This window comes from Pteropus medius, unplaced genomic scaffold (assembly GCF_902729225.1).
Source record: "Pteropus medius unplaced genomic scaffold, Ma_sr-lr_union100, whole genome shotgun sequence".
Lineage (NCBI taxonomy): Eukaryota > Metazoa > Chordata > Mammalia > Chiroptera > Pteropodidae > Pteropus > Pteropus medius.
This window is the reverse complement of record NW_024342473.1, coordinates 13,501,953-13,522,290: the sequence shown is the minus strand read 5'-3', so window position 1 is coordinate 13,522,290 and position 20,338 is coordinate 13,501,953. Positions and strand designations below refer to the sequence as shown.

General features: G+C 35.9%; 1 protein-coding gene and 1 pseudogene across 4 annotated transcripts in view; both read left to right on the top strand.

Moving 5' to 3' along the window:
- The window catches only part of ZNF609 (zinc finger protein 609), a 177,975-nt gene that overhangs the window by 92,366 nt on the left and 65,271 nt on the right, over positions 1–20,338 (top strand). The window lies entirely within an intron of this gene.
- Positions 6,264–6,382, top strand: LOC120604682 (uncharacterized; annotated as a pseudogene).

The window sequence follows — 20,338 nt, the reverse complement described above, 5'->3', positions numbered from 1 at the left end:
TATTTTTATTTATTTTGTGCATGGGGAAGCTAAATGCCAGAGGTTAAACCAGGAAATAGAATAGAATGCAAATCTCTAATCTCTGTAGGTGAATCTTCATTTGGTTAGGAATGCCTGGGAATATTGAGTAGCTGTTTTACTTGGAAAGAGCCAGGAAGGGCCCCTTTGAGGAGGTGACATTTAGGCTGAGAGTGAAAGATAAAAAGCTAGCCATGCAAAAATTGGGGAAGGGGGCACCAGGAGGAGTTCTAGGCAGAGAGCAAGGCAAGTGCAAAGGCCTGAAGGGGAGAGTGGGTTTGATAAAGTTCTAAACATAGAAATGTCACCTTCTCAATGAGTCCTTCCCTGAATACTCTAAAATTACGCACCTACACAAACTTTCTATTCCTTCTTTCCTGTTTCATTTTCTCCTTAACACTTATCACTGTCTCACATACTACTATATAATTTATTTTGGTTCCATCTGTCTCTCCAACAATGGAATATTAGCTCTATAAGGACAGAGGTTTTTGTCTGATTTGTTTATCACTAGGGGCCTCTCTTAGGCCATGGGGCTTCTTTCAGCAAATGAAAAAATGTCTCCTTTCCAAGAGATTGCAAGCCCTGACGCAAGCAGCTTAGCTAGTAAAGCATGATCTGAATTTGAGCCTCATCCTGTCTACTCGACTAGGAGCTCTTATACAAGATATAATTGAACAACCATTACATGACAGTGTTATAGACATCCATAGCGCCTACAACAATGTTAGCATGTAGTAGGCACTGAATAAATATTTGTAGAATGACAAGATAGTTTAGAGTGAAGAGGGAGTGGTTATGAGTTGTGAACGTAGGCAAAAAAACAGATCCAGTAGGGACTTTTTTTTTCCTCATAGCAGTCAGTTGGGAAGTCCCCTGAAATATTTTTCATTGAATCATTATCTTCCATATTTTTAATAAGCAGTCCAAGTAATTCTGTAGTGGGGAAAGGAATGACCAAGTTAGTTGAAGTCCAACTTGCAATACTTTTGGACCCTGGCCTCAAAGATCGGCCTCTTGCCTTTTTTTACCATTGTCTATTTGGCATTGCATTTTGTCTGCATATGTTGGTTTACCATGTTCTATCAAGCTCTGTGAGAGGCTTTGGAATAAGCTATAAATAAAATAACCATTTTTTCTTGCAACCCCAGTTCAAACACAGTAGAGTAGAATTTTTCAATCAGTTGTTGCAGAAAACCCAGGACCCCTGGTCCTTTTTGATTGAATAGTGTGGGTGGGGTGGGGGTGTGAGGGCACCCCAAAATTATTCTACTAGGAACTTCCTATATGAATTATTCAAGAGCATCTCATTTTTCATCAACTCCCACCCTCACCTCCCCAAAACACCAACCTTCACTGATAAAATTTTGGGTTCTCTGTCCACTGAGATGACAGCTGGAGTTTGGCATCAAATGACTGAGCTTTTGTTTCTCTTTCATGTTGATGTTTTGTTGGCACCACAGCCACATTTGAGAATTCACTTTTTCTCTGAGAGGTTTTTGTTGGCAGTTTGTATCTTACTGCCTTTCTCTTCTGTGATTGGATAGGGCTACGACTTGAAAAAGAAGAAAACTGCAGAAGTTTATTGATAGAGTTCCTGCCCCACTGTGCCCTATGCCTAGTATGTGCATGCTTCTGATGAATCACTGTTGTTAGTATTTAGTATTTACTGATCCTTATATCCCAGTATTGTGCAAAGCATAGAATCTGCCCAAGGGACTTCTTAGCTAAGTCACGCACTTGATCTGTTGGCTTTCTCCCACCCTCATCTTTGTTGGTGGCTACAGGGAGGAAAATGGGAGATATAAAATTTTAAGCAAGAGAAAATCTAGACTATGTTGCTTTATTGCTGCCTGGAAAGTGGCCTGGGAGTTCAGATGCAAGGATTTGATTCTCTGTGCAGCTGCCATAAATCACCTGCTCTCATTGGGGTGAGGATGAAGTATTTCCACATGGTTGCTCAAGTCTCTCTTCTCTTTGCCCTTGTGCTCCCTCCCTCTTTCTCTCTTTCATTAATTGCTTAAGCAGTTGCTGATGCAATTAAAATGAGACGTGTCTGCAACCTGTGTGGTTTGCTGTCAGGGCCCTTTCTCTAAGGTCTTCATCTTGCTGCTAGGGATGGATGAACATCTGATTTTGAAGCAAAAGGAGGGAGGGTGCAGTTAAATGCATTTTCTAAAAACGGCAACTTGCAGAGCTAGATTTCTCCTAACACTCTAATCATTTTACCAAGCCAAGCCTTAGTCCCTTGTGCTGTTCATTAATGGGGCTTATATTTGGCAGCACAATATATAGAAATGAATCCTGCTGAATTGTTCTTATTGGTGATATAGAAAGTGCTTTTCATTTTTAAATAGGTGAGAATAAGACAGACATAGCAGTCTCAAAGTGCAGAAGACTCAAAACCAATCCCACATGTTTCCACGGAAAATACGAACTTGGAGATATTAAGGGGGCTAGATTGCAACACTTTATTTTGGATCACTGGGTAGGATCCACACTACTCCTGCTATTATGTGTATCTCCCTCCTGGCCGGCATTCTCAGCCTGCCTCTGTCATATTCCTTTTTGCTTGTTTGTTAATTTTGAAATTTCCATGAGAAGCTCAGATCATCTAACCATAGTCTTTCTACTCAGTTTCTGTTACAAGAGGGTTGACTGCTTGCTTTACCAGTGCTACTTGGTAATCATGTGGCAGGTGGATTGCTGTGTGACATGAATTCTCCATCTGCTAACTTGTATCTGAGACTACTATATGGATTTGCCATGTTCGCAAAGGGATCACACTGCCTATCACAGTGGTACTCAAACTTTAGCATGCATGGGAGTCACCTGGAGAGCATGTTAAAACACAGATTTCTAGGCTGAACCCCCAGAGATTCTGATTCAATAAATTGGGGGGAGGGTTCATTTGCATTTTAAATAAGTCCCCAGGGAGTACTGATGCTCCCAATCTGGAGACTATACTTGGGATAATGCCTTATATATAGCTAAGACTCAATATTTGTTGATTTGATTTTTCTAGTAGTTCTCTGTTAGGATGTGATAGATTCCAAAATTTTTCGTGTGCTTTTACTTTCAAGCAAAACTAATCTATTGAAACTGTTACTGAATTTCTAACTTTTAGCCACCGTCTCCCACAGATTTCTTTTCAGATCATCCATGTTTGTTGCTAGCTGTGTATTTATTTGTTAGGGTGCTTGATTCTGGTAGGCAAAGATATAGTTAAAATTTAATTATTTTATATTTATGATTAGACAACTGATCTGATACTGTGCACCTGGATGACAGGTCCCATATTTTTTCCTAAGGTATAGGAGAAGTGTGTAATGTCTTTCTTTGTGAATGCTTTATTGAATTCCTTCATGCACCCTGATTTGGTCAGATCACTTTCTGACCTGGCAGTGATGATTATTGTTTCTTTTTTTTTTTTAATAGATTTTATTTTCCAGAATAGATTAAAATTTACAGAGAAGTTGAGAAAGTAGTATAGAAAATTCCCATATACCCCGCACCCAGTTTTCCCTATTATTAACATGCCTTATTAGTAGCAGGATACATTCGTTATAATTAATGAACCAATATTGGTTTCTTCTTATTAACTAAAGTCTATATTTTATTTAGATTAATTTACTTTCCTTTTTCTGTTCCGGAGCCCTATTATATTTAGTTGCTATGTCTGTTTAGACTCCTCTTGTCTGTGGCAATTTCTGAGACTTTCCTTGTTTTTGATGACCTTGACAGTTTTGAGGAGTACTGGTCAGGTATTTTGTAGGATGCTCCACTCTGGGAATTTGTCTTATGTTTTTCTCATAATAAAACTGGCATTATGGGTTATTGGGAAGATAACCACAGAGGTAAAGTGACATTTTTATCACATCATTTCAAGCATATGTACTGTCAGTGTGATTTATGACCGTTGATTGGCCTTGATCACCTGGCTGAGGTGGTGGTTGTCAGGTTCTTCATTGTAAAGTTACTCTTTTTGTCTCCCCTTTCCATATTGTACTCTCCGAAGGTAAGTTACTATGCACAGTTCATGGTCTAAGGAGTGGGGAGTTACGCTACCCCTTGTTGAGGACAGGGTATCTACATCAATTATTTGGATTCTACATGGGAGATTTGTCTCTTTTCCCCCATTTACTCATTTATCCAATCATTTTTTTATATCAGTATGGACTCATGGGTATTTGTTTTATATTTTGGGTTATAATCCAATACTACTTTATTTTGTTGCTCAAATTATTCCAGCTATGGTTATAGGGAGCCCTTTCAGTCCGTTTTCGCATTCCTTTGACGTACTATCATTAGCTCACACCCTCATGCCCAGTCCCCATGCATACAAGCTTGTGTGCATTGTCATTGTTTAAGCATTTCTTTGCCTCCTGGCACTACAAAACGCAGTAGAATCACCTTGTATATTTCCTGCCACAGTCCTAGAATCAGCCATTTCTAAAAGGAGCCCTGATTCCTTTTATTAGAGGATAGCATTAGAAAATAAGATCTGGCTACTAGGCATGCTTTTTGATACTGGAATGGGGCCATTATTTTTTAAATAAACACATTATTCCCTTTTATTTTGTATTTTTGATAGCACAGTTAGTTCCTCCTTATCTGTGGTTTCACTTTCCACAATTTTAGTTACCAGTGGTCGACCACGGTCCAAAAAGATTAAATGGAAAATTCCAGAAATTAACAATTTATAAGCTTTAAATTATGTGCTATTCTGAGTAGTGTGATAAAATCTCGTGCCATCTCGCTCTATTTCACCTGGGACGTGAAGCATCCCTTTGTCCGTCCAGTGTATCTAAGCCATGTATGCTACCCACATTAGTCACTTAGCCATCTCAGTTATCAGATAGACTGTTGTTGGCTGTATCACAGTGCTTATGTTCCAGTGACCCTTATTTTACTTAAATATGGCCCCGAAGCACAAGAGTGGTGATGCTGGAAGTTCAGATATGCCAAAGAGAAGCTATGAAGTGCTTCCTTTACGTGAAAAGGTATATATATGTAAGGAAAGAACATAGTATTATCAGGTTTGGTTCTAACTGAGGGATTTTAGGCATCCACCGGGGGTCTTGGAACATTTCCCCTGAGGATAAGGGGTGACTACTATATTAGTAAATTTGTTGTTGTGTTAAATTTAAATATAGTTCTTTCAGAGGTTGAGACCACATTATACATAATCTATATTGATCCTTCAAATGCTTATTAATATTTTAGATACCTTTATGTAGTTGTATGGAGTTTAAATCAAATTTCTCCTTTTGAGAGATTTTCCTAGTACTGAGCCTTGACTGTTGTGTTTGAGAATTCTGGATTGATTGTAGGCATTGAAGAGCAACAAGACATTAGGGAACCAAGGGAAGACTAGAATGTCCCTTGCTTACACAGTTTTCATTCAGGGAAAAATGGAGAGATTTCCTTGAACACCAATGTTTTGAACATTAACACCTAGAGGACGAGTGTGGGAAGGGGAATAAAGAAGAGAGTAAAGCAGAATTGCCTAAAAATCAAAGGGGGGATTTGACTCCTCAGTCTACAGCATTTTGTGCTTATGAAATTTCTGCAACAGGAATCTTACAGAGGTTGAATGGGAATAGCAACCACTGAGGAAGTTCTTTTGTTTCCCAGGGAGGTTGTCGTCTTTGTTTTCTCTTGATACTGAATTCCCTTTTCTTATTCAGGGTTCTTGTGTGCTATTAATTATATAAATTACTGGAATCCTGGGCAGTATAGTTGTGCGTAGGACTGTGTGCTTACAAAAAGAGGGTTTTGTAATTTTGGCAAGGTGAACTTTATGATATAGCCGTTTGCACTTTACCAATATTGGGAATTTAATCAGCATTCCAACCAAGCAAGTTGGCTTTACCCAACTAAGAAAATATAAAAAGAATTACTTGATATATTTGAGAAATTAATAAAATTGGAGACTAATCACGAGACCTTGAGAAACCAAAACCCCTGGTTCAGACTCTTTTAGGTCTAATTTATCAACTTCGTTTGTATCAGAACTTGTAGATGTAAATATGGTTTTTGTTATTAATAACTACTGTTTATTCAGTGCCTACTTGCTGCCAATTTCATGAAGCTTTTTCAACAGTAACACTGACTCTAGGCTAGCTTAAATGTGTTATAAATTCTTATACAGACTTCTGTAGTCATGTGCTTCTCGGTTCCTATGTCACTTAAGAATTCATCATCAAATTTTTGTTCTAAAAGTTAAAAAGAAAATAATCATTGTCTAAGGCCATGCCACCCTGAACAAGCCCGATCCCGTCTGATCTCAGAAGCTAAGCAGGGTCGGGCCTGTTTAGTACTTGGATGGGAGACGACCTAGGAAGACCAAGTGCTGTAGATGTAAAAAATAATAAAAATAAAAATAAGGGAATGTAAGCTGACAATGACAAGTTCCTTGCAATCTGTGAGATCAACCAAGGGTTGCCTCGCATAAATAAAAAAAAAAAAAGTCATCATTGTCAGAATTATGTTCAAGAATGGGGCCTAGAATATTTTTTTTTTCAGCCAAGTTATCAATATTGTCTGAAAAGCTAGAATCAACTTGCAGTGTCTCAAAAAAATATACTTCCTGTACACCATTCTAGGAAGTTCCTGGAAGATGTTCTCCACAAAATAAGGGTATAAACCAGGAAGGAGGTAAACATGTGATAGAGGAAACAGGAAGTCCAATAAACAAGAAAGGCTAGGGGATTCCTCAGAATAGCGTATGGAGATTTCAGATAAACAACAGTTGACCAACACTGAGAGGGCAGCCAGTCCACTCTGGCGAAGATTCCAAAGTCACTAGAAGAGACTTCTTTAGATAGATGAAATGGAATATTTGATGGGCCTGAATGTCTTGAGAGAAAATTTATACAATTGACAAATATTTTTCTGGAGTGAAATATTGATGATACGTAGAAATCTAAGCAAATGAATAAAGATAATGTTTATAGGAAAAGCAAAAAGTTGTGCAGTAAAAGAATCAGGGTTTACTGTATGACTCAAGTGCGAATAGGTTTACATAGTCATTATAATGTACACTGAATGTTGAACTAATCAAAATCATAGTGTCATTGTATAGGGTAGTCGGGGAGATAGAAAGGATATATGTATATCATGGGTACCGAAGGAGAAAAGAGATCTAAATCATTATCTTTCAAAGTGGGAAATCAATAGATAATTCCCCAAAATGAAAAATCAAGAGATAGCAACACGAACTTGTTACTTAGAAACATGGAGATCAATTCCAAAACAATAACTTAAAAGATGTGCGAGTGATTTGCCTGTAGGAAGTAGAAGTGAGGCAGCAACAGGGGCAAAGGCTGCTGTTTTTTTCTTTAAAAACTTTGTAGAACTCTTAACGCTTTAAACTACATGCGTGTTTCACTTTGATCTTTAAAAATAGTTGTGTGTCTAGGAGGAAAATATCAAAGAAAAAAGCTTAATTTAAAACACAATTATTCTCCAAACAACAAATTTTACTGTTAAGAATCCTATTTCAATGCATAGATATTTGTCCACATTTCTGATTTATCAGTTAATACACTTTGGCTGCAAGTAACAGAAACCCTGTTTTTAAAAGGCTTAATAAGGAAACTTATCACTCAACATTTTCAGAGGTAGGTCAGGTTTGGGGTTTTTTTGTTGTTTGTTTGTTTGCGATAATGAGTTGACTGCAACTTTGTAAGCATTTTATCTAAACACCATAACATGAAATTAAGACAGGAAATCTGCATCTATTTTCTTAGGAGCAAGGAAACTTTTCCCAGAAGCTCCCAGCAGACTTTGATTCTAACATGTCTTTGACCATAACTAGGTCATAAGCCCTTTTTAAAACCAGTCACTGACAAGGAGAATGAGATTTCAGTGATTGTCTTAGACTGATCGTCTTAGATGAAATGGATGTTGAGAGTCAACCACAATGCTTGCTACCCCAGTCATTTCCAATAAGTACTTATTGAGAACCCACTCTTCTTTCAAGAAGCTTAATGTTTAAAGGGGGGAAAAGAAAGTGAATATATAAAACACTTGATCATCAATATGGACAGTGCCACAGGTACTCAGTAAATATTTATTGAATGTATTAGGTGAATGTAAGTAAAACTTTTTGACATAGATATAAGTGCTTTAGTTCTAAATTAGGGAAAAATACATGAAGTTTACACTAGACCAGGAAGCTTCTTGAGGAAAGAGGACTTGAACTACCATTTACTCATCAGCTAGTCACAGCGCTGTCCTACTAGAATAAATATACGTTTGTCCATTGGAATGCTGGTAAAGGTTTAACCAGCTTGGAGGAGGGGACAGGGTTTATTTGTAGTGCTGACCAATTTCCATGGTGTAAATAATCTTACCCTGGCCAATTTCAATCTATCAACATAGAGTCAACTGCCTCCCATACTACTGCCTCTAACAGCATTTTTAAAATTCTGATTAACCTACTGAGACCACATATTGATAAAAACAATATTTAGCTTCTTTAGCCTGGTAAATGATTAATGATAAAACTTAGATTACCAATATAAGGTAATTTTGGTATTTTGGACATTGGTGTGTTGGAGAGTTATAATTTTAAGGTAATATTAAATACTGGTCTTTGTAGTATTTGAGAAACAAAGAAAGCCTTGCTATTAGCTTTAGGTGCTAGATGAAATGTTACTAATTCCGTTTTTATGGAGCACCAACTATGTGTTCAGAGCTATAAAAACAAAAATAAATAAGACTAGACTCTCAAGGACCTCCCTCTTCAGTCTGTTAAGAAGACAGATAACTTCCAGTGGAAGAGTGTTAAGGGCACTTGAGTTTTAAAGTGCCATGAGAACGCAAAAGAAAAGACAACTAAATTTTGAGGTATTTGAATTAAATTTTGAAAGGAAATAATAATGTTTGCATTGAGGAGATGAAGGAAAGAGATTAGTTCAGGCAGTAGGAACCGCATGTTCCTAATTGCTGGGTGATGAAAAATCTGACATGTTCCATGCTTTTTCTTTGTGATGTGCAGGTAGAGCTCAGGGTGGGTAGGGTATAGAGAAGAAAAAGGAAAGATGAGCCAAGGCCAGATTGTGAAAGGCCTTAAGTTATATTAAGTGTTTGTATTTCCTTATTATAAAATATGAAACTTCTTAATGTAAATAAGATTTTAATACGCAGATTTCTTTTTCTCCATATCTTCACCTAAACTGGGTGTTTATCATTTTTTATAATTATGCTAATTTGATGGGAGAGATGCTTTGTTATTTTTATTTGTGCCTTCCTAACAGTGTGGTTGAGTGTTATTTTAAAAATATATCTGTTGATCATTTGTATTTCTTCTATGGATTACTCATTCCTATTCTTTACTCATTTTTCTATTGAATTGTTTTTCTTGATGATTTGTAGGAATGATTTGTATAAACTATAGATATGAATCCTTCATTTTAAGGGTTTTGTAGGACTGGAATTCTAGCCTTTGGGTGGATGGATTGGAAAAAGGAGAGACTGTTATCAACTTGGCCGCTTGAGAGAGATTGCGATAACCTATAATCATAGACCAAAGATGATGTGGAGATAGTTGAATTGTGAGTGGGAGAGGAGGGAGGCAGATTAGAGATCAAGCTGTCACCCAGTGACTTCTTAGTAGAGCTTGGGTTAAATGTAGGTCGAATGCCTTTTAATTTAGTACTCTTTCTGGATACATCACTATGTCCTTTACTCTCCTTTCCTTTTGATTCTGTGAAAGAAAAATAAAAGTTTTATACAGCACAGTCTACAGTAAAGTTAAAATGAACTGAGGCCTTAATTTAAGAATCTTGCATATAAAAAAAGAAAATATGGGTGAATATTTTTTATCTGTTCTCAAGATAGGAATAACTTTCTAAGCATGAATACAAAGGCAAGAAATACAAAGGAAAAGAGTGATAATTTTACTGAATGAAAATTAAAATTTTTTTTATATCTAAAAAGATCATAAACATCCTCAAAGTATCCTGCTTCACTGCAGCCCTCTCAAGCAGTATCTGTCCTTTCTCTCATGTTCCTTATACCACTGAACCTAAAAGTGGGGTTGATATTCTTTTTCTTTCTTGCCACTTGCAGGTCATTGTCATTCCTTTTTCTCTAAAACCTCCCAGGTTTGTAAGTCTTGTCATTTGTCTATCTTAGTCATTTTATAGACTCTGGGATTACTTCCCCTTTTTCTTTAATCGGAATGTTTAATTTATTTACATTTAATGTAATTATTGATAAGATTTATGTCTGCCATTTTGCTATTTATTTTCTATATTCCTATGTCTTTTTTGTGCCTCTGTTCCTCCATGACAGTCTTCTTTTGTGTTAAATAGTTCTACTGTACTACTTTAATTCCTTTTTTGTTTCTTATAATATTTTGAGTTATTTTCTTAGTGGTCGTCCCAGGAATTTCAAGTAACATCTTGATTTATAATAATCTAGTGTGGATTAATGCCAATTTAATTTCAATAGTATGCAAAATCTTTGTCCTCTGTTCCCTCCTCTCTTCTTTGTGCCATTATCATACAAATGACATCTTTAAATATTATGTACCCATCAACACAGATTATAATCATTGCTTTATGCAGTTATCTTTTGAAAGATAAGAGAAACAAAGTTACGAACAAAAAATACATTTATACTATGTTTTGTATTTACCTAACTGTGGTAGGCAGAATAATAATCCCCTAGAAAAGCCTCATTTTAATAACTGAAACCTGTGAGTATGTTACCTTACAGAGCAAAAGTGATTTTATAGATGTAATTAAGTTCAGGATTTTGAGAAGAAGAGGTCAGCCTGAATTATCCAGGTGTGCCCAATGTAATCACAAAGGTCTTTGTGTAAAAGAGGCAGGAAAGTGAGTCAGAGATTTAAAGATGCTTCACTGCTGACTTTGAAGATGGAGAAAGTGGCCATGAGCCAAGGAATGCAGGTAGCGTCTAAAGACTGGAAAAAGCAAGAAAACAGATTTTTCCCTAAAGCCTCTACAAAACAATGCAGCCCAGCCGACATCTTGATTTTAGTTCAATGAGAACTATTTCAGACATCAAACCTCCAGAACTAATAAATTGTATTATTTTAAGCCTCTAAGTTTGTGGTAATATGTTGCTGCAGCAATAGGAAACGAATTCAACTATGAAGTTAGCTTTACCAATGTTCATTATTTCTTGCTGTAGATTCAAGTTACTGCCTAGTGTCCTTTCATTTCAGCCTGAACGATTCTTTTAGTATATATTTTAGGGCAGGTCTGCTAGCATTGAATTCTCTGTTTCTGTTTATCAGGGAATATCTTAATTTCTCCTGGTTTTTAAAGAATACTTTTGCTAGATTCGTAGAATCGACACTCAGCAGTTGACAGCTCTGTTTTCGCCTTCACTTTCTGCTTGTGCAGAGCCTCGAAGTCAACCAACCAGAAATGAGAGCTGAGCCTTCCCTGGCCTTTCCTGAGCTTGCACTTAGCCCTGGGCACGCACACAGCCCTGTGTTTGCGTGTGGCCTTCTAGATTCCCAGAAACACACCCCTGGCTTTCCTTTTTAAGCTTTTTGATTAGTCTGTTATTTGTTATCCACTGCCTCAGGCAACCACAAAGTTAAACACTTGCCTATAAGTATCTTCAACCAGTGCTCCTACCCCTAGAGAAAAGGCTTTTCACACTGGGCAAACTCTAAGTCTGGTCAGATAGACAAACTTGCAAGTGGGGTCTTCCAGGAAACCCTCAGAAATGTCAGATAATGACAGTTTGGGGGGAATATTCTGCCCCCTCCGGTAGTGGTTGTCAGGCTGCTACTTTTCACTGTAGTTGTAGGCTGTTGATAATCAGAGCAGGGGATGGGACTAGAGCAAGTTAAGATGCTACAAAGCTCACTGTTTTTATTGAGAGTCAGCTGTTTTTCTTGAATAAATGCTCCCCACATTGCTGCAAGCCTTTGGTTAAATTCCAGAATTCTGAAAAAATTGATTCTGACAATTTTTGCCAGTTGTTTTATTGCTTTTCATGGAGGAGAGATTTTTCAGAGATCTCTGCCATTTTTGTTGATGTCCTCCCTTATTCTTTAAAGGCTTTCGTTCCAGGCTCAGAGTCACTCTCCAACACTACTCCTGGCTTAATTCTTGGTAAATTCAATATCTGTATTAATGATCTTCCAACATCTTTGCTTCTTAGTTCCTTGACCACTTTTCTGCTAGCGATTTTGTCCTTCAATCCTGTCTCAGCTACTACTCTGATAGTCATATCCTAAATCAGTGCCCCGGGGCCAAACTGTCTACTTTTGTAAGTAAAGTTTATTTAAATACAGCCTTGCTTCTTAGTTTAATTATTGTCTACAGCTTTCTTCATACTACACGACAGAGTTGAGTATTGCATCAGGGACCATTGGCTTTCAGAACCTAGAATATTACCTGACCCTTTACAGAAAAAGTTTGCTAACTCCTGCTCTAGATCTAGTTAATTAGAGCTGCATCTCTCTTATCTCAGTTTCAAGCATCTTATTCTCCACCATCCACTTCTGCTTTTTCTTTGCAGTGCTCTTTCTGTAGAATCTCAGCTCCCATCAGTCCTTTAACCTCACCCTTTTTGCACTTTGTATCTCACTATTTTTAGATCTTTACTTCCCTCCTTACCCTTCCCTCCTTACATTATAATTACTTTCTTCTATACATTTCTAAATTTCTCACTGACAAAACCCAAATCATGATTAAATCCAACTTTTGACTTATTCCATGCATGTACCTGTGCATCTAAATGTGACTAGAGAAAACCACACAATTATTTTACCTGTTCTCACTGTAAGTTCATGATTGTTAGACATTAAGTGGGCCTTTAACACTTCACTGCAATCCTACTCGTTTCCCTGTCTATTCACTTTCATACCTTCCTAGCTTCTCAGGCTTCCTGCATCTCTCTCCCATCCTCACTCTCACCTCGCTTACTACCGTTTTACTGAAAAAAAATAGAAGCAAGAGCTTCCACCCATTCTACACACATCTTCCCATTTATTTTTACTCACATGTGCCTATTTTATCTGTGTTTTTTCCCATGAGCCGCTTGTGTACCTATGTAGAGCTAATCTCTTATACACAAGATCTCTTCCTCTTGTCTACTCAAGGACTTCAGTCTAGCATTTCACGTTTTTCTCTATTGCAGAATTACTTGCCTTTTCTGTATATATAGGATCATTCCCATCAGAAGCAAACATGCACGAAATATCTTTAATCTTTTAAAAATAACCTCTCTTACTCACACATCCTCATTCAGAAAGTGCCCTATTTCTCTGTTCTCTTTAGCAGAATTTTTCAAAGAACAGTCTATACTCCGATTATAAAGTAGACCTAGTAATAGTCTGCACAATATCTCCGTTCCTCTCCTCCCTTTCTCCTTAAACCAACTCTAATCTGACTTTCCCCTCTGCCATTCTACAGAAACTGCCCTCGTCAAAGTTCACCAAGACCTTTTCACTGGTACATCCAATGATCAGTTCTCAATTTTTTTAAAGTAGCTTTCTTGAGATATAACTCACATACCATAAAATTCACCTTCGAAAGTATAAAATGCATGAGATTTTAGTATATTCCCAGTGTTGTGCATCACTGCTAATTTTAAAGCACTGTCATCACCCCAGGAAGAAACCTTTACCCATTAGTAGTCACTCCACATTCCTGCCTTCCCTTAGCCTTGGAAACCATCACTCTACTTTCTGATTCTGTGAATTCGCCTGTTCTAGACATTTCATATAAATGATTCATACAATATATGGCCTGTGCCTGACTTCTTCCACTTAGCATAATGTTTTTATGAATCATCCACATTATAGTATATATCTGTACTTTGTTCCTTTTTATGACCAAATAATAATCCATTGTATGGATATACACACCACATTTAATATACTCATTCATCAGTTGATGGACACATTTGAGGTTTTTCTAGTTTTTGGCTATTATGAATAATGCTGCTATGAACATTCATATACAAGTTTCCTGTGGACATAGGTGTTCTATTATAGGTATTCTGTTCTCTTGTGTATATGCCTAGGAGTGGAATTGCTGAGTCACTTGGTAACTCTGGTTAACATTTTGAGGAACTGTCAGACTTTCTTCCAAAGTAGCTGTACCCATTCATAACCCCATCAGAATGTAAAAAGGTTCCAGCTTCTCCACATCCTCATCAACACTTGTTATTGCTTTTTTTTTTTAATTTTAGCCATCTTAGTGGGTGTGTAGTGATACCACATTGTGATTTTAACTTATATTTCCCTAATGACTAATGATTCTGAGCATCTTTTCTTATGTTCAGTGGCCATTTGTTTATATTCTTTTGGGGGAAAAAATGTCTATTTAGATTCTTTGCTCTTTGTTAATTGGGTTGTCTTTTTAGTGTTGAGTTGTAAAAGTTTTTGTCTCTTAACAACGGTCCCCAAACCAACCTTTTTAAAGGCACCCGGGACCAGAGCTCCTATGCAAATCTAATGCCTGATGGTCTGAGGTGGAGCTGGGGCAGTGATGCTAGCTCTGGGGAGCTGCTGCAAATGCAGATGAAACTTTGCTCCCTCACCTGCCGCTCACCTCCTGCTGTGTGGCCAGGTTCCTAACAGGCCACAGACCCAGTACTGGTCCATGGCTGGGGGGAGAGTGGGGAGGGGCGGCGGGAGGAGGTTAGGGACCTCTTAACAGATATGTGATTTGCAAATGTTTTGTTCCATTTTCTAATGTGTTGTTTTTTCACTTTCTGGATAGTGCTCAGTTCTCAAACTTTATTTTACTTAACCTTTCAGTAATTTTGAAACTGTCTGAAATGATACTTTCTTCACTTGATTTCCAAAACCACATTCTCCTGATTTTTCTCTCACTTTATTGTATGCTTCACCTCATTCTCCTTTGCTGCTTATTTTTAATCTTTCCAACTTCTAAACATTGAAGTGCCCCGGGCCTCAGTCCTCAGACTGCTTATTCTGTCACACCAGTCTCTTTGTTATCTCTTGTGCTCTCATTTATATGCTAACAACTTTCAATTTACTATCAGTCTCATATTCATCTGCCTACTTGGCATTTTGACTTAGATATCTGTTAGGCATTTCAGAGTTACTATGTCCAAAACTAGACTCCAGATTTTTTTCCCCTCTAGAACCTGATTCTCAGTCTTCCTCATGTCAGTAAATAGCAATTCCACTTTTCTAATTGCTTAGGCCAAGGAGTCTTGATGCCTCATTCTCTTCGTCCCCATACACAATTCACCATCAGATCCTACTGGCTTTATTTTTATTATATTTAAAATCCAGCTTCTTCTCACCACCTTCACTGTTACCAGCTGGTCCAAAGTACTGTTTAACCTCTCCTGGATTATTGTAATAGCTCTTAACTAGTTTTCCTGTCTTTAGTGCCCTATAATCTTTTCTCAACATAGCGGTAGTGGTCAGAATGATTCTTTTAATGCATGTCAGATTATTTCATTCTTCTATTTAAAATGATGTAGTGGCTCCTCATATTAATCCAGAAAATTCAAAGTTCTTATAGTCACATTCATCATCTAACTTCTATTTTCATTCTGACCTCTGCCTCTCTCACTCTTTTCCTATCATACTAACTTCCTTAATATTTCTCAAACACTCCAGGCACATTTCCTACCTTATGGCCTTTGTGTGTGCTGTTCTTTGTGTTTGCAATGCCTACCCTCTGTTATCCTCCTCAAGGCCTCAATAATATGTCATGCAGAGCCATATTGGAGCAAGAGGCAAAAGGAAAAATCAGTAATATAGATCTAATTTTTATTTAAATTTTGATATTTTATTCATTGTGGAGTTTTGCATTATTACTTTCGACTTTTTAAAAAATGTCTTAATATATCATTTATCTTGATTTCCAAGTTCTTTGTTGCCCCCTTAAATTTTGCGCCTAAAGTACTTACTATTCCTGGTTTGTCTCATTTGCCTCACCCTGCTCAGGAAACTAGGAATAAAAGGGAATCTCTTTCAGATAAAGGGTGTCTACCATAAACCTACAGCTGATGTTGTAGCTAATGGTGAAAATCTGGATGCTTTTGCCTTTGAATAAAGACCAAGGTAAGTATGTCCTCTCTTACTACTTCTATCTCCATTACATTGGAGGTCCTAGCTAGTCTTAGAAGGCCAGCAAAAGAAATGAAAGACATCTGGATTGGAACGGTAGAAATAAAACTTTTAATTCATAGATGATATTTTCTTCAATGTGGAAAATGTGAAGGAAGCTACGAAAAAGGTATTAGAACTAAGACGTGAGTTTAGCAATATTGCTGGATAGAAGTTCAGTGTATGAAAATTAATTGTATTTCTATATACTGCCAATCACATTGAAAATTTTAAAATACCATTTATGATAGCATTAAAAATATGAAATAGGGATAACCCTGACAAAAAAAAATGTAAGACCTATACATTGAAAACTACAAAACATTGTTGAAAGAAATTTAAGAAAAGCAAAATAAGTGGTGAGATTTACCATGTTCATGAATTGAAAGACTTGACAGTGTTGAGTTATGTATGATGTTAGTTCTCCTCAAATTGATTGATAGATTCAGTGACTCCTAATTCTGAGCAGGGTTTTTAATGGAAATTGACAAGCAGATTTTAAAATACACTTACACTACCTGTGACTTCCATTCTTATAAATCTTCAGTGATCAAGAGAGTGTGGCATGGGTATTGAGATAGCCAAATATATCACTGGAGGAAAGTCCAAAAATTGACCTATACATAAGTAGTCAATTGATTTTTCCATAGAGATGTAAAGGCAATTCAATAGAGAAAGGATAGTTTTAACAAATGGTACTGGAATTATTAGATATCCATGTGCAAAAACACGAAGTTCTATCTGTACCTCAACATATACATTTAATTCAAAATGGATCTAGATATAAATGTAAAATCAAACTATAAAACTTATAGAGAAAATCATAAGAGAAAACCTTTATGATCTTAGGTTGGGCAAAGATTTCTTAGATAAAACTTCAAAAGTATAATGTATAAAAGGAAAAATTGATAAATTGGACTCATTAAAGTCAGAAAGTTTTGATCTTTGAAAGTCGCTGTTAAGAGAATGAAAAGGCAAGCCACAGATTTTGGGAGAAAATATTTGCAAATCACATATCTGATAAAGGACTTGTATCAGAATATATCAGAACTCTCAATATTCAATAGTAAGAAAATAACCTAATTAAAAATGTGCAAAAATTTTGAACAGATAGGTCACCAAATATAAGTGCATAAAAAAATGTCCAATATCATTAGCCAATAAAGTAATGTAAATTAAACCTGCAATGAGATACCACTAGATAGCCTATATTAGAATATCTACAGTTAAAAAGACTGACTACCCAGTTTCTGACGAGCAGCTAGAACTGTTTTACAAAAATGATAGAACCACTTTGGAAAACAGTTTCACAAGTTTAAAAGAAATTAAACACTTAAGAAATATAACCCAACCATTTTATTATAAGTTATTTATTTAATTTGTTCACATAAAGTCTTACACTTGAATATTCATAGAAGCTTTATTTGTAATAGTCCAAATAGTCCAAAACTTGAGGCAGTCCAAATATCCACTAACAGGTAAATGGGTAAGCAAATTTTGGTATACTTGTGCAATAAATTATTACTCATCAACAAAAAGGAATGATCTAGTGACAAATAAAATAACATGAATAACTCAAAGTAATAATCCTGGGTGGAAGAAACTATATAAAATAAAGAGTATATACTGTATGATTCTATTTATATAAGATTCTAGAAAATGAAAACTAGGAAACTAATTATAGTGACAGGAACATCAGTGGTTGGCTGGGAATGGGCTAGGAAAGGAAGACCAGGGAAGATCTGGAAGGGACTGAAATTCCAGGAAAGAAGGTTACAGGAGGCATGAGGAAACTTTAGTGTGATTGATATATTCACTCTCTTCTTTATGGTGATGATATCACGGTATCGTGTAAGTCAGAACTTATTAGATTGTTTACTTTATATTTGTGTGGTTTATTATATGTCAGTTATACTGCAACAAATTGGTTTAAAAAAAATTAGACTGCTCATTGTAATCAGGATCTGAAGCATCTTATGTCCTATTACTAGGAAAGTTAATTGATAGAACTTTACTAGAAGACAGTTTAAGAATATGTATTGAAAACATTTATACCCTACAATTCCACTTGTAGGAATTTAGCAAAAGGAAGTTAGAAACATTTTACAGTAACGTATGGATAAGGATGCTTAAAATATGCAAGCAACCCCAAATTCTAATTATAGGAAGCAAGTTAGGTAAATTTCAGTATATCTGTTTAAGGAACATTGTTATGCAGCTATCAAAACTATATTCTCAATGGCAGAGAATAGTGTCTGTGTGAAAGTGAAAAAACTAGTTAAAGATTAGTATACTCCATGCACCCAGCTTTCTTTTCTTTTAAAGATAAATATAAAAGTATTTACAATGATTTTCTTTGGGAATGGGTCATTAGTTCTTTTTGTTTTCTCTATACCTTTGTGTATTTTAAAATATTTTTTTGCCATAAACAGTCTTTGTTGTGCAGATATAACCTTAAATAAAATTTTAAAAATAAATATTGATTCTAATATGATTTGGAAGAACCTATAAGATGTTTTGTGGGAAGGGAGATGTTTCATTCTTGGACAGAAAGAAAATCTACAGCTTCATAAAACTGCCCTGTGCCAGAAATAGTGGTTGATTTTTAATAAGAGTATCTATCTTATCAAAGAAAGACCTGGGATACCTATAAACACATAGACTTGTTTGTAGAATAGAAAATTCTAATTTGAATCGTGATCAACTTTATAATATTTCTCAGGTAGAAATATTTCTCAAGAAAAGATGAAACTAAGGTATTTTGTATTCTCTGATAGTATTTAGTTTTTGTCTTCGTTACCCGCCCTCCCCTCAACAACAACAACAACAAAAAACAGAAGTAGGAATCAAATAGCACCATTCCAGAAATCAGCTCACATGCATGTCATGGACTCATCAGCCAGTCATATCAAATTCATCTAAGGGAAAACCCCCATCAATCAAGTATTAAACATGCAAACTCTTAAATGTATTTATATAGGTCACTCAAATTAATTTGATTGGTGTTTTAAATGGGATCTCTTGATGTGTAATTTTGAAGTGATTAATTTAGATGGCTTTCCAAAGGGCTAACTAAGAGCTTTACATGCAGGTTATTTAATGAGATTATATTTAATTTGGCATGCTGCCTTGAGCTATCTATTTATTAAAGTAGTCTCTATCTAGTTTTAAAAGTACAACTTGGCTTATACTAGGACAGTCTGTGCCCTATCCCTCCATATTCTAGATTCTTGCTCCCCCGAAACAACTTTTACTTTTTTAGTTGTTACTTCTGGTATTCACTTCCATAGTTCAAATAACATGCTTATTCCACTATTTGTTTTAGTATTTCAAATTTATTAAATTATCTATTAACTTACTATGATGAAAAATGAGATTTAGTTTCCTTACCTCTCCCCACCTTGTCATATGCACACTTCCTCTCTTTTGCTTCCTTTCTTGCATAGCCTTTTGTTTTCCTTGGATATTTGTTTGTTTAGAGTTTTATGTGTCCATTGATACACCATCTCCAAACTCTTCAAAAGAATTGAAAATCTCTTTTTGATACGTTACAAACATATTAGAATTTTTTCCCCACCTTAGAGACACTATTCCTTGCGCACACTTTCTCTAAATGGACTATTGGCTTTCTGGGATGGCTAACATAGCTTTTGTCCTAGGATTTATTTTTGGAATTTTCTTTTATGTTGGATCCTCTCCTTTCTGGATGCTATATCTTTTTCCTTCTCAGTTTATTTCTTTACAGTGCTGGAGCACATCCTCCAGTATTAGCTTTCTGAGAAAGGGAGTACAGGAAGTATTTTTCGAGACTTTACAAGTCTGAAAAGTTTGTCTAGATATTGAATTCAAGATTGGAAATATTAGGTTGAGCTATAAGAAACTTTTGGCCTACAAAAAGATAATTTCATATGTTTGACCTGATCATTTTACCGCAAAATGTTGATAGTATTGTATTATCTTTTATTCTAAAATTTAATTTTTAGGTGCTTTGGTTTGGGTTTTTTTTTTTTTCCATTTGTACAAGTAGTAGCTAAGTTCTAGACAGCCCTTTCAATTTAGAAGTTCGTAACTGGACATTTTTTTATTTCCTCTTTTTAAAATAAGTTTCCTTTTTTTTTCTTCATTTTTTTCCTTCTACAATTCTATTATTTGCATTTAAGCCCTACTCTACTGCTTTTCTCCATTTCTTATTTTTCTCCATTTTGCATTTTCTTTTTTAGATTTCTT